Raw genomic sequence first — 16,631 nt, 5'->3', positions numbered from 1 at the left:
CTGCATCTGACCATGGCATTGACCACAGATGGGGACACACACAGGCACTGTGTAGGGCTATGTCATTTCATCGCTGTTCCCAACTGACTTCTACCATACCTAATTTATTTTCATTATTCCTCTTATCTTTAACAATCTCCCCCCCCCCAAAAAAAAAGTTTAAAAGGGGGAAGAAAATGAAAAAGATGCCCCAAAGAAAGAGAAAAGTGTGTGCTGAATTGTTCTTTGTCAGGATCTCTTACCTTACATTTTTTTCAGTCGTCTCAGTTTTGGTTTTTAATTATGCCACCGTTTCAAACATTTCACTTCTCACCATGTATTCTATACTGCACATACCATAATAAACACTGGCTATGATCCTATGATTTAAAATAGAAGTACTCTGAAATCTGAGCATACTACACTCAGCCGGCACATTCTTTTCTCACGCCTTCCTCAGTGTATGGCCCTGGGCAGTAAGTGGTCCAGTAAAATAATCAGTTTATTATTTGCTGTTTTCTTTCACTCTGCTGAGAAAAGCTACATTGATGGTGAGCTGACAGAAAATTGCTAAAAATGGAACCCAGTGTATGTATGTCTGTCTGACAAATGTGTTCAGCAAATAATATGAGGGTGCTTCAAAAAGTTCCTGGAAAAATGGAATTAAAAGTATGCATTCAAGCAGACCCTGGGGGGAAGAAGTGCTGGCTTAAATAATTGGGTCCTTGTCAATCACATGGGAGACCTGGATGGAGTTTCTCCTCCTGGCCTTGACCAGATTCAGCCCTGGCTTTTGCGGGCATTTTTGGAGTAAGCCAGTAGATGGTTCATTTTCATCCTCATTCTCTCTCTCTCTCTCCCTTTCTCCCTCTCATTCCCTCCCTCCCTCTTCCTCTCAAATAAGTAAAATGTCAAGTATGAGTTTGTTTAAAATTTTTTGAAATCCATGAATAATTTTTTCATATATGCATTTTTCATGTATTACAAAACATTTTGAAATAATTTTTTGGACTAAAATAAACTCACAGTTTTCATTCCATTTTTCTGAGAATGTTTTGAAATACTCTCATATTCATGCTATCTATATTTCCCTATTAATTTCTTCCCCAGCTCCGTATAGACAGAAATGCAATAAATGAGCTTTATAAACTGGATAGGAGCAGAGCTAATCCCAGAAAAGCAAGGGGTGATTCTTGTCCTCGTCCCCTGCTCCCCAAAATACAAACAGATGAACACCTAAGAACACCTTTTGTTTTTTCAGTGAAAAGCAAGTTTTTAAAAAGCATTTAACATTCATTTCTTGAACCTGTGCTCAGCTGTCTTCACATATTAAGATGCTTAGGAAACATTCACGTTTTTTCCTTACAAAACGGATGTTACTGGAAGCCCCCCTTTTTTTCCTCACCCATGATTTTTTTTTTTTTACTGTGTTTTAGCCTTGTCTTTTGTAAGACGTACCATTTCTCCCCATAGCTCTAGACAGCTTTGAAGTTCCTAGTGCAGCATTCCGTATGTAATGTTGGCTGTTTAAAGCTGGAGATCAGATCGTGCATAGTAACATATGTAGTTTGGATTATATAAACACTACAGGAAGAAGCGGAGACAGGGCCCTTCTGTGTACAAATTTCAGATTGCTAGCTGGAGGCCTGTTTAGAATGTGAAACACTCCTAACGAGGCAGTGATGAAGTTACTCCTTAGTGTTTGTGACTTCTGAAACTGGAAAGGCAAAACTTTTTCAACTAAAAATACCAATGATGCCAGTAATTAACATATTTATTTTATGTGACTTTCTATTTGCTACTTAGGGAGCTTGAGAATAGAGGGAAAAAATTTCACTGCCTTCAAAGCCCAATTTAACTAAGCAATTTCATTAAAAATTGGAAATATAGCTGAGAAGAGCCGAAGACAGAACGTGATACAAACTATAAATGTCATCCATTATGCATTTGGCCCAGCCTGAAGCAGGAGACTGCACCAGGCTAGTTCCTTTGGACCTTTCTCCTATATCTTAATGTATCAGATTAGACTACTATGGACTTTTTTTTTTTTTTATCACTAAGGTTGCTATCCGGCTTTTACATGTGTAATAGAAAGATCCATAACTGTTGCCCATTTCATCTTAAATTAATTAAAAGGTATATTATCATGTTTTTTCATCAGTGAGACACTTCAGAGTGGAGAAAGAAGAGCTTTCCTGGTTTAATAAGTTGGTATTTTATTTGAAATATTCATATCCTTGTCTCAGGCCGACTTCCAGGCTGTGGCTGTTGACTGCTCAAATATCAACACGGTAATCATCAGGCCTTTGAAACGATGGGTGAAAAGACCCAGCCCGTCCCAGTTATCTTTTATTTATGGGCTTGTGTGGCGTTTTGCTTCCGTCCCCTTTCATAAAAACTGTAAATACGAACACTCTTCCTGCCAGTATCTTTATATGGGGGAAGCTCTGCGTGAAGTTGAAGTTTTTATGGGGGAAACTTGTTTAAAACACAGTTGTCTGTAAAGGCAGGTTTGCTACAGCAAGGTTAGGGGTTTCCTGTAAACCCATTTATAGCAACTTCTGTATTCTGGGCTCCAGACACACCCGTGGGGTGCCCTGTGCACAGCTCCCGCCGGCCACACGAGACCCGCAGCGCTTCCAGGGGGTCCGGCCGCGAGCACGCCTGGCCTGAGGGGCTCTGGGGACGCAGTGGGCTGGACTGGCTGCCTGTGCTTCCCGGAGGATCTGGAGGGCCCGGGACTCCCGAAAGAATCCCTGGACCCTTCTCTGGCCTTTGCCTGGCTGGGGAATAACAAAACATTTTGGCAACTCGGGAGTTTAATTTATGGCCGCCAACAGACATAATAATAGCATCTTTGTGCTTCTCCCTTCTCGCTCCCGACAGAAGCACGAAACCGGCCCTCGGCGGATGCAGACATTGCTTGTGGTCGCGGGGGCTGTAGACCCCGGCCCAGGGCAAGTTAAGCGCAATCGCGCGGCCCGGAGAGCCTCGACCTCGCCTTTAGAGAAGCCTCAGCCCGGCCAGATGCCTTCTTACACCTTCCAGCTCTGGTTCATCTGACCTCACAAAGTGAGTGAGTGTGTGTGTATGTGTGTAGTGAAGTGAGGCAGAGAAAATGCAAGAAAGCCACACAAGCCACCCTAAAGCATCCACGGAAACTTCAGCTGGTTAATTGCTCCCATATGTCCTCCGCGGCTGTTTTTAAAAAGCAGTGAGGAGAGAAGCCAGGTCACTTTATTGATTTTAAAGAAGCTGCAAAAAAAAAAAAAAAATACTATTACCCCTCTCGCGCGGTCCCGGAGGGAGTCCAGGCGCAGGCCCTGGGGACCGGCCCCCTTTGAAGGAAGCCGGGGCGCCGCCCGCAGGGACCCAGCCGCTAGACGAGGGGCGGGGAGGCGCCGCGCCCGCGCCCCGCGGAAAGTTCGCGCGCCGCGCCCAGCGGGTCCCTCGGAGCCGCCGCAGCCCGGGGCGGGAGGGGCGCGGGAGGCGCGGCCGGACGGGCGCGCGAGAGGAAGGTGCCTTCGGGAACACGCGCAAGGGCGGGGATTCGCGCTGCCAATGAGGCCCCGGTGTGGGCCGAGCGAGGCGGGGGGACGGGCCGGAGCGCAGCCTTCGCTGTGGCAGCTGCGGGAGCGGCGGCCGCCTCGGGAGCGCGAGGAGAGGCAGCCGCGGAGCGCCGAGCCGGCCGCGCCCCGAGGCCCGGCCCTGGGGGTGGGGAGACACGCCGAGGAGCTGGAAACTTTCCCGGCAGGTAACTCGGCCGCCCGGGCGCTGCTGCGGGCCTCGGCGCGGGCGGGCAGGGCCAGCGGCTGGGGCGCCGGCACTGGAGAGGGTCCAGGGGAGCCGGAGAGGGTGATGGGGAGGTGGGAAGGCGTGTGGGAAAGTTTCTGGAGCGCCCCCTCCTCCGCCGGGCACACCCGGGAGCCTTCCGGGGATAGGCACAGGCATGTTGGGCGCCCCGGGCCTTGGTCTCGGAGCCTTTGGGGGGAGTCCGCGCCTTCGCTGCGCCGTTTCCTTCGCGCCGGACCGAGGCGGCCTCGGGCGGTGCAGGGGTAGGCAGCACCGGGAAACACACGGGGCACCCTGGAGTCTCGGGACCACCCCTCAACCCCGGCGCTGCCGCTCGCACCCTTTTCCGCCTCTTCTGTAGCTCTGGGGCTTGGCCAGGGCCTGGGCTGCGCCTGGTACCTGGGCCGGGGGAGGCGCGGGCGAGGCGCGCCTGGCACCACGGGGTCCAGGGTGCCCCCCGGGGCGTTAGGGTGCTCGGGTCGCGAAGTTGCTGAGTGAACTTAAACCGAGGGTTTAAAGTGCTGCTTCGCTTCCCAGAACACTTGGCGATTTGCATATTCACGCTTTTTTCTTTTATGGGGGGGGGGGTGCGGAGGGTTAGACAAGGGAGGGGGAAGCTGAGAAACACGAGAGTTGTCAATACGGTGAGTTCCCTTGTTCCTGGATGTAGAGTGGTCACTTTTAGGGGTTACTTAGAGTAGGGCTCCCTTTCTTCCTGGAGGACTTTGGGGTGCAGGCGCGCAGCGCTGGGGTGTGGGGGGCTCCCTGCTTTGGCGCGGCGGCTTTCCGGAACGGCTGGCTGGGAAGGAAGCCCTAGCCATTGTTTGCAGACAGAAAGGTCCCTGGACTGGCGTACTCAAAACTTGGGAGACTTATTGTGTAAGGCTCCGGGAGGAAATGCGGCGGTGGCCAGGTAGAAGTGCGGCGCGGCGGCCAAGGGGCGGAGAACGCCGGGCTCCGCGACACTCCGAGGTCCCCAACCCCCTCCGGCCCATTCCGGGCAGTCCCCGGCCCCCCGCGCCGCAAGTGGTGGCCCTGGCGTCTGTTGCGCTGCTGCTCCCGGCCAGCGTCGACTCCGGGAGACGCGAGGAGGGCACCTTCATCTTGAACTTGACCCCCGGAGCTGCGTGGTTCCGCGGCGGTTGCAAGGTAAAAGGGAGACGAAGGACCGCACACTCGGGCGCAGGACGGCAGTTCCTGGTTTGGAATACCCGAGGAAAGGGCTCTGACTCTGGAAACGCTGGGCCCCTCGGACTGCAGAAGTTGGCGTGTGTGTGAGTGTGGAGGGGGGCGGCGGAGGGCGCAGGGCGCAGGAGGAACCTGGTTAGTTGGCACAGAGGGTTGGAAGCGCAGGGAGTCTGCATCGCTGCCTTACCAGATCCGCTACTCTGTCTCGCTTTTCCCTTCCTGGGTCATCTTGATTCCTGCCAGGCTGGCACTCCTGGTAGGGGGGCGGGGAGGGAGCAGGAAGCAGTTGTGAAGCTTCTCTGGCCAGCCTGGAGGTATTTCGGAGCGGCTCCTTGGAAGATGCCTGGATTTTAACAGCTGCTTCTTGATTGCTGGGAATGAAAGAATTTATGAGCGGCTGGGAGTTGTTCATGATAGCCCTGGTCTGAATGTTTAACTCGTCTCAGCTACTTAAACATCTCACAAGGGGTCTTTCCCTAGAGCGAGCCAGTTTCTCCCAAGTTTGTGTCAGTGGAGAAGCATCGTCGTTTTACATCCTGGCGGTTTAAAAATGACAGGCACGCGGAAGGAAAGGAAGTGTGGTATCTGACATCCTTCAGCGCTTCCTCTCAGGGAGGTTGCCGCTACCTGCCAAGTGAGCTGCGTCCAGGCTTCCCAGCTGTTGCGATTTGACAGTGAGGGATGGGAAATCATGTCATCGATTTCAGTGGAAGCAGTAAAGTCCAGAAATAAACCGAAGGTCACTTTGCATGACCCTTCCTTGCAGTGGTGGTGCCACAGGCTTGACTTTGCTGGGACTTGAAAGCAATGGTTTTCCTGCTTACTTGGTTTAACCACCAGAATGTCCAAATTATCATAATTTATGGCCATGGTGGAGCTAAAACCTAACTGATTCATAGTCAGCCTTTTTCTGCTTTCCATAATAGCCTGTAGAAAAAAGAACGTTTTGTCTTTTTAACAGCACACAATTTATTTGGTGCCATAGTGGGTTTTTGACACTAGATGATTGAGGCTACAATCTGAGAGACAATGGAATTGTCATGATTAAGTTGTCCATTTTTAGTCACCATTCTGTCATGAGTTGCTGATTAATTCTTTATTTCCCCAGGGAATGTTGAAACCAGTATCCCTTGGCTAGTAGAGCTGCCATCCATATTCTGCTGTTGCCTGCTAGCATAGCTGGAGGTTAGCTTTATGTCCATGTTTCCATGAGATGTTTCTAACCCAATTGCAAAGGTTTGGTTTCCGCTGGGCTGAGAGTAGGTTTCTTGTGGCTTAGAGGAATGGCTTTATTTTTATCTTTCTGATTAAAAGTTTAGTGTAACTTGTAAGATACAGCAGTCAATTTACAGAAGCAAAATAAAGCAGAGTGCTTACAGACGTTGGGGAGGGAGAGATTTGTTTTAATGACTAGAATAGTTTGTTTAGAACTCTTTGTTTTAGATTTACTTATTTATTTAAAATAGTTACAGAGAGACAGAGACAGACACAGATCTTGCATCTGCTGGTTCATTCCCCAAGTGGCTGCAAAGGCTAGGAGCTGAGCCAGGCCAAAGCTGGTAGCCAGGAGTTTCATCTGGGTATCCCATGTGGGTGGCAGGGGCTCAAACACTTGGGCCATCTTCTGCTTTCTCCAGGTCATTAGTAGGGAGCTGGGTCAGAAGTGGAGCAGCTGGTACAGGAACCAGTACCCAAATGGAATGCTGGCATCACGGGCAGTAGTTTTACCTGCTATAGCATAGTGTGGGCCCCATGTTTTGAACTGTTTAAAAAATATTTTTAAAAGATTTATTTATTTAATTCAGAGGTAGAGTTACTGACAGAGAGAGGGAGAGATAGAAATGTCTTCTATCTGCTGGTTCACTCCCCAGATGGCTGCAATGGCTGGACCTGGGCCAGTCAGGAGCCAGGAGCTTCTTCCAGGTCTCCCAGGCAGGTATAGGGGCCCAAGGACTCAGACCATCTTCCACTGCTTTCCCAGGCCATGGCAGAGAGCTGGATTGGAAGAGGGACAGCCAGGATATGAACCAGCATCCATATGGGATGCTGGCACCACAGCAGAGGCTTAGTTCACTATGCCACAGCACAGGCTCCATTTTTTTTTTTTTTTTAATTATTTGGAAGGCAGAAAGAGTGTAAGCCTATATCTACTGATTCACCCCCTAAATGCTCTTAACAGCCAGGAACTGGGCCACAGTGAAGCTAGGATCCCTGCACTCAATCCAGGTATTCCACAAGGGTGGCACCCAGGTACTTCAGCCTGCACTTGCTGCTTCCCAGGATGTGCAGTAGCAGGAAGCTGGATGGGAAGTGGAGCTGGGCCTCCAACCTCAGCACCAGACACCCACCTATGTGAAAAATAGTTTTAAGTGCCTATTTCAGTGGTAGAAAAACTAGAATCTGCTTTCCTCATTTGCAAAAGTGTTTATTGTGGGGCCAGTGCTGTGCCGCAGCGGGTTTTAACGCCCTGGCCTGAAGCATCGGCATCCTATATGGGTGCCAGTTCGAGACTCAGCTGCTCCACTTCTGATCCAGCTCTCTGCTATGGTCTGGGAAAGCAGTAGAAGATGGCCCAAGTCCTTGGGCCCCTCCACCCACGTGGGAGACCCAGAAGAAGCTCCTGGCTCCTGGCTAAGGATTGGTGCAGCTCTGGCCATTGTGGCCAACGGGGGAGTGAACCAGTGGATGGAAGAACTTTCTCTCCCTCTCCCTCCCCTCTCTCTGTGTAACTCTGACTTTTAAATAAATAAATCTTTTAAAAAAAAGTGTTTATTGTACAAGACTCTTAAGATTTTTAGGGCTTGGTTTTTTCTTCTTTGTCATCCCTAAAATGGGGCTCCCTTGCAATCTTAAAGTTCTGTTACTCTCCAGGAGTTAGAGAAATGTAGGAATTCCAGAGCCTGTACTATAATATGAGAACAGTGCTGTGGAGATTTCTTAGAAGAACTTATCAGCTTAACTATTTCATCCTTGAATCCTCCTCAGTGAAAAAAGTGAGGCCCAGGAAGTTAGGTCACTCTGCCTGGTTCCAGCTTTGAGGATAAATAGTGGAGGTGAACTTGAACACAGGTCTTGATTCTCCTTGTTCCCTTCCCCACACCTCTGTTTATGTGTGGAGTCACCTGTGAATTGGTTAAAACCTGATCAACAGGCTGGTGTGAGTTTGTGGCAGTTTCCCACAGTATTTCATTTATGGGTTATTTTGGTTTCAGAACCCTAGGGTTAACATCTATGCTTTGATGTCAGGGATTAAAAACAGTTCACTAATAATGGTAATAAAAGTTTTCTCCCCAAGAGAGTTTCAGAAAGTCACATACCTCAAACTAATCATTTGTTTATTTTCAACTTCTCTTTTATTAAGTAGGCTTCAGGGGCTAACGTGATTTATAATCCATACTAGTAACACAGACAGCATTCTTAAGGAAATCACCTCTCAAATCTGTTCCTTTTTTTAAAAATGAGAAATGAGCGTCTTACTTGCCTTTCATCTTGCTATCTCTCAGCCTGATTACAAAGCCTGGGTGAGTATCCCTGTTTTGGTGTCATCGCTCTGGGCTCTGCACCGACGACTGGATAAGTCTGATCTTGCTGCCCTTCCTGTGCTAGATAAGTCTTTCTCTATGGTATTGGTTTAACTGTAAAAAAGTAGTGAGTTGCAGGTGACCCATTTTCACCATGTCGCTAAATGTTTGTACTGTGTCCCGCTTGCTCATTAAGGAGCACCGAGTGCGGCTTGATGCCCGACTTGGAAACTGGTATCCAGTGAACAGCCTCTGCCATGAAGCTGTGTGCTAAACTGCAGGCTCTTTTGTGTCTTCTGTAGCTTGTCCATCTTGAGCTTTTTGTTGTTGCTGATTTATGTATTTACTTGAAAGGCAGAGGGATAGAGAGGGAGAGATAGAGAAATCTTCAATCTGCTGGTTCATTCCCCAAATGACTGCAATAGTGAAGGTTGGGCCAGGCAGCCGCCAGGAGCCAGGAACTCCATGGCATCTGTCCCATGAGTGGCAAGGACCCAAGTACATCACCTGCTGCCTCTCGGGCTGTACATCAGCAGGAACCTGGATTGGAAGTGGAGCAGCCAAGACTCGAACTGGCACTCTGAAATGGGGTGCCAGCATTGCTAGTGGTGGTTTAACCCTCAGCGCCATGACACCTGCCCCCATCTTGAGTTTTTTAACTTTATTCTCAGAGGAATCTCTTTTAAAAACATTGAGCAGTGGAATTTAAACCTTATAAAGAGGAAACCAGTCAGTACCGGGGGATTGACTGTAAAGGAGGTACAGAAATTGGAAATCGCTGCCATTGCTGTGGTGAGAGTAGGAGAGAGCGTTAAGAAGCAGTGTTTGCTCCTGAAGCAGGGAGACCTTATCAGTGTACCAGCAAGGCAGAATGGCTGCGGGGTTATTACCAGAAGAGATTTTGAATTCTAGCAGAGGGCCTGCATTATAGAAGGCTTTCAGGAAACAGCTCATGGAGAGTGAAAAGAGTTCTGGTTCCATTTGGCTATGATGGGGGTTGCACTTCTCAGGCAGGTGTTGTCTTTAGGGGCTCTTGCAGGTGTGTCTGATCAAGGAGAATGTTCTGGACAGGGGAGACCCATAGGCAGGAATGTCACAGTCAAAAAACTGTTGCAGAGACGATGACAGTCCCTGGCTTTTAGCACAGATTTTGCCACTAACATGGGGGACTTTATTAGTAAAAAAAAAAAAAAAACTTTGCAGCCACAGTTGTGGGTGGAAGTGAACCTAGAATGTTCAGCTGTCTAGCCTAGAGCCACAGTGACTCAGCCCTTCCTTGCCCCGCCCCAGCACACCTAGGGTTCCACACCTGTCATGAATAGTGGCTTCTTACCTCTGAGGGTGGGGGGCTGGGGAAGGCTCTAAGGCACACTTGGCCGTGCCTTGAAGAATTGAGAAAGATCATACACCTGAGGGTGCATGTGTCATGTCATTAAATTCATGTGGTAGGATGTGTGTGTGTGTGTGTGTGTGAGAGAGAGAGAGAGAGAGAGACCAGGATGCATTCTTCATTGGCACTGTTTTAATGGCTACTTAGTCAATCCATTACATATGTTACCATAATTTGTTGAACCAATCTTTTTTGACTTTTAGGTGTGTTTGGAAAGAAATGTCTCTTGAGACTGTGCGAGCTGTTTGGCTCAGATGTGCTTTACTGATCACTAAATCACCAGGGCCCAGCCCAGTGTCCAGCACAGTGTACCTGGCTGTTGGCAACTCCAGAACCTCACATTCATTAAGAGACTGCCTTTTTTCTCTTAGTTCCAACTTGGGAAAATCCTGGAGAGAACTCTAATTGGCCTGGTGCCAGCCAAAGGAGAGTTACAGTTTGCAGTCTCTAATGGATCCACAGGATGGGACTGTGGAGAGAAATAGGATCCTGCAAAGAAGGGGGTTATTGTTAGTGCACGAGGGTGGGAGCTGGATAAGCAGCAAAGCAGGCCACATGCAGCTGTATTTCCAAAAGTGACATTACTGGTCATGACATGTCCCCATGCCAGTGGATCCGAGTGACGTCCACACTGTAGTCTTGAGAGTGGGCTTGTCGACCCTCTGTGGGACTCTGAATTGCTGCATATACTGGGGAGGACATTGAATGACTGCTGAAAACTTAGAGTTGGTCATTATTCCCATGTAACCCATTACACTCCCTACTCTGCCATGCTTTGCTCTCGATTACTTGGGATTGGAAACATCAATTATTCATATTTATTGAGTGCCTGCCGACTCTGAGTTTGCTGTTTGAATTTAAGAAGTCTATGAAGATGAAACAGTGTGGTATTTTCTTTCCCCATTGTCCTACATACATACATGGATGGCTCTAGCAGGGGTGGTTGGTTGCCCAAACAACAGCATTGTAGGTGAGGGCCCCTCTTGCATCTTGGGAGTTAAGCCAGCTCTTTGTTTGCTTGGGATTCAGAAATAGGAGCTAGGCTCTGCTGAATGGTTCTTCTGCAGGGGCTTGGCTCACTCATGCCCTGGCAGTTACATGGTTCTTGGGGGTGGGGGAGGGGTTTGCTGTGATAATTCCCAACATTACTTTTTTTCCACTGGCTTGGTATTTAAGGGCTCACTGGGTGTGTCCCCTGCCTTAGGGAGAATCCCAATGAAGCCAAGTCAGTGTTAGTAATATCATACCTGCTGCCAGTGACTGCTTGCTGAATAGGTTTGTGACACCTGTTGGGTCCTGCTGTATGTGGGACACAAGGTTATCAGCACAAGAGGAAAAGTGCATATGGTATTAAGATTGAAGATGCCCAAGACCACAATGGCTTTTTTTTTAAGCTACTGGGTTAACCAAACTGTGACTCAGAACTTCTGTGGGGAAAAAAAAAAAAACATTTTCATTATTAAGACAGTGATCTCCAAAGTGGAGTGGACTAGATTATCCAGTTTGGGAGGGAAGAAAACGTTAGAGCTTTATCTCAAAAACTAAAAACCTTTGTGAATATTTAATCTATGAGTTGACAGTGGTGGGCAGGTCGGCTAGCTTTATGTCACTTAGCTTATGTGGGATTAACTAAGGGGAGAGTGGGCATCTGGAATGGTCAGTGGGACGCTCATTCTCATTCCTGCCTTGGCTAGTGCTATCTGTTCAGATGTATTTATGGATTATATTATCGCATTTTAACTGATCCACGCAAAGTAGGCAGGTGGCTTAAAAAGATTCAAGGAAGTGTAGAGTAATACTAATGAGGTGTGTATACAGCAACAAGAAGGTGTCTTCCTATGAGGCTAGGAAGTGACTTTTAAATCAAATCTGACAAAGATGGCACAAAGATGATGTATACATTATTATTATTATTTTAAATTTCATTCATTTATTTGACAGGTAGAGTCACAAACAGTGAGAGAGAGAGAAAGGTCTTCCATCCATTGGTTCACTCCCCAGATGGCCGCAATGGCTGGAGCTGCGCCGATCCGAAGCTAAGAGCCTGGAGCTTCTTCCAGGTCTCCCATGTGGTACAGGGGCCCAAGCACTTGGGCCATCTTCCACTGCTATCCCAGGCCATAGCAGAGAGCTGGACTGGAAGAGGAGCAACCGGGACTAGAACTGGCACCCATATGGGATGTTGGTACCACAGGTGGAGGATTAACCCAGTGCGCCACAGTGCCGGCCCCTATTATTATTGTTTTTAAGATTTATTTTATTTATTTGAAAGATAGAGTTACAAAAAGAGAGGTAGAGACAGAGAGAGAGGTCTTCCATCCGATGGTTCACTCCCCAGTTGTCCACAAAGGCAGGAGCCGCGCCCAGACGAAGCCAGGAGCCAGGAGCCTCTTCCATCCAGGTCTCTCACACAGGTGCAGGGGCCCAAGGACCTGGGCCATCTTCCACCACTTTCTCAGGCCATAGCAGAGAGCTGGATCAGAAGAGGAGAGCCGGGACTAGAACTGGCACCCATATGGGATGCTGGCTCTTCAGGCCAAGGCTTTAACTCACTGCACCAAAGCACCAGCCCCCTATATTGCTTATTTAAAATTATTTATTTGAACGGCAGAGTCCCCCCCCCCCCCCGAAATATCTAGATATCTTCCATCCTCTAGTTCACTCCTCAAATGCCTACAAATGCCTACAATGGCCAGGACTAGGCCAGGCTAAAGCCAGAAGCTGGGAACTCCATCCAGGTCTCTCATATGAATGGCAGGAGCCATAGTATTTGGACCATCTTCTGCCTCACAAGTGCAGTAGGAGGAAGCTGGATTGGAAGCACATGACTCGAACCAGCCACTTCTCCATGGGATCTGGGCATCGTGAGTGGCAGCTTAGCCCACTATGCTACAACACCTGCCCCTAGACTTGTATTATTAGTAAATCAACGTGAGCTTAAAGATACTGTTTGAATCTTATCTTTCAGGTTTTTAAAAAAATTTGAGAGAATTCAATCCATTGGTTTACTCCCAGCCCTGAGCCAAGAGCGAAAACTGATCCAGGTCTCCTACATGCCAGTCACCTGAGTCATCACTGTTCACTGCTGCCTGCCAGGGTCTGCCTTAGCAGGAAGCTGGAGTCAGGAGCTGGAGCACAGTGTGGAGACCAGACACTCTAGAGTTTAATTATACATAAATATATACAATGAGTAGTATATGATTGGAGTATATGGTTAAGGTTTTTTTTTTTTTTTCCCGATAGTGCTCCATGATCAAAAAAGTTTGAGAACACAGTTTAAGTCACTTATTGTCAGGTATTTTGAAAATGCACTTTAAAGTACTTATGTATTTTATTTACTTGAAAGGCAGAGAGACAGAGAAATCTCCCATCTATTGGTTCACTCTGAAATGCCCACAACAGCTGGGGCTGGAGCAGGCTGAAGCCAGGAGCCAGGAACTCAATTCAGGTCTTCCATATGGGTGGCAGGGGATCTGGCCGCAACACACCGGCCCTAGCGGCCATCTGGGGGGTGAACCAATGGAAAAAGGAAGACCTTTCTCTCTGTCTCTCTATCTCTCACTGTCTTAACTCTGCCCTGTCAAAAAAAAAAAAAAAAAAAGAAAAAGATTTATATTTATTTGAAAGTCAGAATTACACAGAGAGAGGAGGAGAGGCAGAGAGAGGTCTTCCATCCGCTGGTTCACTCCTCAGATGGCCACGGTGGCTGGAGCTGTGCCAATCCAAAGCCAGGAGCCAGCAACCTCTTCGGGGTCTCCCATGCGGGTACAGGGCCATCTTCCATGGCTTTCCCAGGCCATAGCAGAGAGCTAGATTGGAAGTGGAGCAGCCGGAACTCAAACTGGCACTCATATGGGATGCCGGCACTGCAGGTAGCAGCCCCACCTACTCCACCACAGTGCTACCCCCCCTTTTTTTGTTATTTTTAAAAATTATTTATTTATTTTTTTAATTTTATTAGAGCAAGAAAGTGCTCCTGGCTGCTGGTTCACTCCCCAAATGCCCACAGCGACTAGGGAACTGGAAAGTTAATTCAAGTCTTCTACAAGGGTGGCAAGGACCCAGTGACTTTAGCCTTCACTGCTGTCTGCCAGGGTCTACATTAGCCAGAAACTGAAGTGAGGAGCTGGTGGCAGAAATTAAGCCCAGGCACTCTGATGTGGGATGAGAGCATCTTAGCCTGTGCCTTAACTGCTGGACTAAAGGCCTCCCCCGCTTTCATTCTGAGCAAGTTATTTTCTCTGATCTGGTCTCTATATAACAGTCAATGTTGCCCTGATGAGGCTCTTCTATTATCGTCTCCCCCACACTACTGCTGCAATTTTGATCATGTTTCAAGGCCTAACTCAAATAAATCTCGTGATTATTTTTCTGACTTCCCCCAGCACATTGTGCGTTCATTATCATCTTTTCTGCTTTCTGCTTCTCATGAAGTCATTGCAGTTGTTCACCTCTTCACTTTGCTGATACTCTACTCTTTTTAGATTTGACATATAATTGAGATTGTACAGTATTTGTCTTTTCTGTTTCTGGATTATTCCACTATACATGTTCTCCGGGTTCGTCTGTGTTGTCAGAAATGGCAGGATTGTCTCCGTTTTTAAATGAATGGGTAATACCCTATTGTATACATTTACCACGATTTCTTTATCTATTCATCTGTCGGTAGACACTTAGGATGACTGTGAATAATGCTTCAGTGAACATGAAAGTGCAGACATTTCTTCAAGATACTGATTTCATTGTCTGGCTACATACCCAGAAGTGATTGCTGTATTGTATGGTGGTTCTGTTTTTAATTTTTGAGGAGCCCTCATCATATTTTTCCGTAATGGCTGTATTGGTTTACTTTCTCACCAGCAGTATGCAAAGGTTCCCTTTTCTTCATATTGTCAGTAACACTTGCCATCTTGTCTTGTTGAGGAGAGCCGTTCTAACAGGTGTGAGGCGATAGCTTATTGTGGTTTCGATCTGCCAGGCTGTCTAGTCTGTCCTCACATATGCTTACACTTACATATTGCCTTCCTTTCACGTGGGAACACTGACACATGGTGAAAATGGAAAGCTCCTTGGGATGATGGTGCAAAAACAGGGAGTGGACAGTCCTAGGCAGATGCTGTGAGTTCACAGTAGAGTCCCTTCTCTTTTTAACAGGAGAGGCCTTGTGGATGGGATGTGTGAAGCGCTTGATGCCTGTGTGCAGGTATCATCAAGCACAATCATGGGCGATATTCCCTGGCCTGGAGTTCAGCCTGAGCATAACCATTGGGAGTGATGGGCTTCGTGCTGCTCAGCTGAGTCGAGTTTTCTGTGCTGCTCTTCGCTGCTTGGAAGGGGCAGTTGAGGGTTGACAAGTTGTCGGCTTTCACGTTGAGCTGTATTGTGCTACTGTGATGGAAGACAGACATCTCTGTTGGGTTTTGAGAGTTGAATGACAGAATGTTTATAAAAGTGTTTTGAACATTGTAATCCACCTCCCAGAGGCAAGGAGATATCAGCTTTGATTGTTCCTTGTGGAGGTGATTTCTAAGCTCATTACTTCATTTTTTTCTTTTCTTAAGATTTATTTACTTATTTTGAAAGTTAAGAGTTATGGAGAGAAGCATCTTCCTTCTGCTGGTTCACTCCTCAGATGGCCGGCGCTGGGCCAGGGTTTTGTAAGAATAGGTTAATTTCTCGTACAGAAAGATGGAAATCTGGGGCTTTGTGGTGAATTTCTGAATGTCTTCAAGTACCACGCAAAGGGACTTTAGGGAAAGTTTTGATTTCTGGAGTTTGTTAATGACTTTTTGTTACCATGAAGCTAGTAATATATTTTGAAGAGTGTCTAGAGGAGGTTTGGAATACCTTGGAAATAGCTCAAGATAGTTTTGAACATAAAAACTAAGTGTGATTTGACAATTTGGATGAATTTGAAATCGTTTGCATTGTAGATTTCCAAGTAATGGGATTTTTAAAAAATTTACATTTTTGCCGGCGCCGCGGCTCACTAGGCTAATCCTCCGCTTAGCGGCGCCGGCACACCGGGTTCTAGTCCCGGTTGGGGCGCCGGATTCTGTCCCGGTTGCCCCCCTTCCAGGCCAGCTCTCTGCTGTGGCCAGGGAGTGCAGTGGAGGATGGCCCAAGTGCTTGGGCCCTGCACCCCATGGGAGACCAGGAAAAAGCACCTGGCTCCTGGCTCCTGCCATCGGATCAGTGCGGCGCACCGGCCGCAGCGCGCCGGGCGCGGCAGCCATTGGAGGGTGAACCAACGGCAAAGGAAGACCTTTCTCTCTGTCTCTCTCTCTCACTGTCCACTCTGCCTGTCGAAAAGAAAAGAAAAGAAAAGAGAAGAGAAGAGAAGAGAAGAGAAGAGAAGAGAAGAGAAGAGAAGAGAAGAGAAGAGAAGAGAAGAGAAGAGGGTGTGACTTATAATACATTGAAACATATTAACTTAAAGGTAAACATAATTACAGATACAAAAGACACAAATAGTGAATGGCTACTAGATTGCAAATAGATGGGATTTTGAAATTCTTGTTATTTGGGGTTCTAGGATTGTGTGTGTGACTTAAAAGGGAACCTTACATCAGACTGATTTAGGTAAAGCTGCAGTTTAGTTCTCAAGAAACAAATAGGTGTTATGTATGGAATAAAATATTCCTATAGTTAAATGAGTGGGAAAATCTGGTAAACCAGGTAATTGTGTTTGTTTTTACAATTATTTATATATTTGAGAAAGAGCAAGCATGATGGAGCTCCCACCTGCTGGTTCACTCCCT

General features: G+C 47.5%; 1 protein-coding gene across 17 annotated transcripts in view; it reads left to right on the top strand.

Annotated features, from left to right (window-relative positions):
* Window positions 1-3,547: 3,547 nt before the first annotated feature.
* Window positions 3,548-16,631, top strand: part of TANC1 (tetratricopeptide repeat, ankyrin repeat and coiled-coil containing 1) — a 246,689-nt gene continuing 233,605 nt past the window's right edge. For 5 of the 17 annotated variants that reach the window (XM_070070819.2, XM_070070816.2, XM_070070814.2 and 2 more), the window contains exon 1: window positions 3,599-3,733. The gene's annotated coding sequence lies outside the window, so the exon portion shown is untranslated. Of the gene's footprint in view, window positions 3,734-4,716; window positions 4,921-16,631 lie in introns of those variants that run through there. The other 12 variants (XM_089328273.1, XM_070070817.2, XM_070070813.2 and 9 more) reach the window with 8 other exon arrangements.

The sequence above is a fragment of the Oryctolagus cuniculus genome, chromosome 3 (genome assembly GCF_051225735.1).
Source record: "Oryctolagus cuniculus isolate XC-2025 breed Fujian yellow rabbit chromosome 3, ASM5122573v1, whole genome shotgun sequence".
Classification (NCBI taxonomy): domain Eukaryota; kingdom Metazoa; phylum Chordata; class Mammalia; order Lagomorpha; family Leporidae; genus Oryctolagus; species Oryctolagus cuniculus.
The sequence above is the reverse complement of the archived record's forward strand: the minus strand, read 5'-3'. Positions and strand labels throughout refer to the sequence as shown.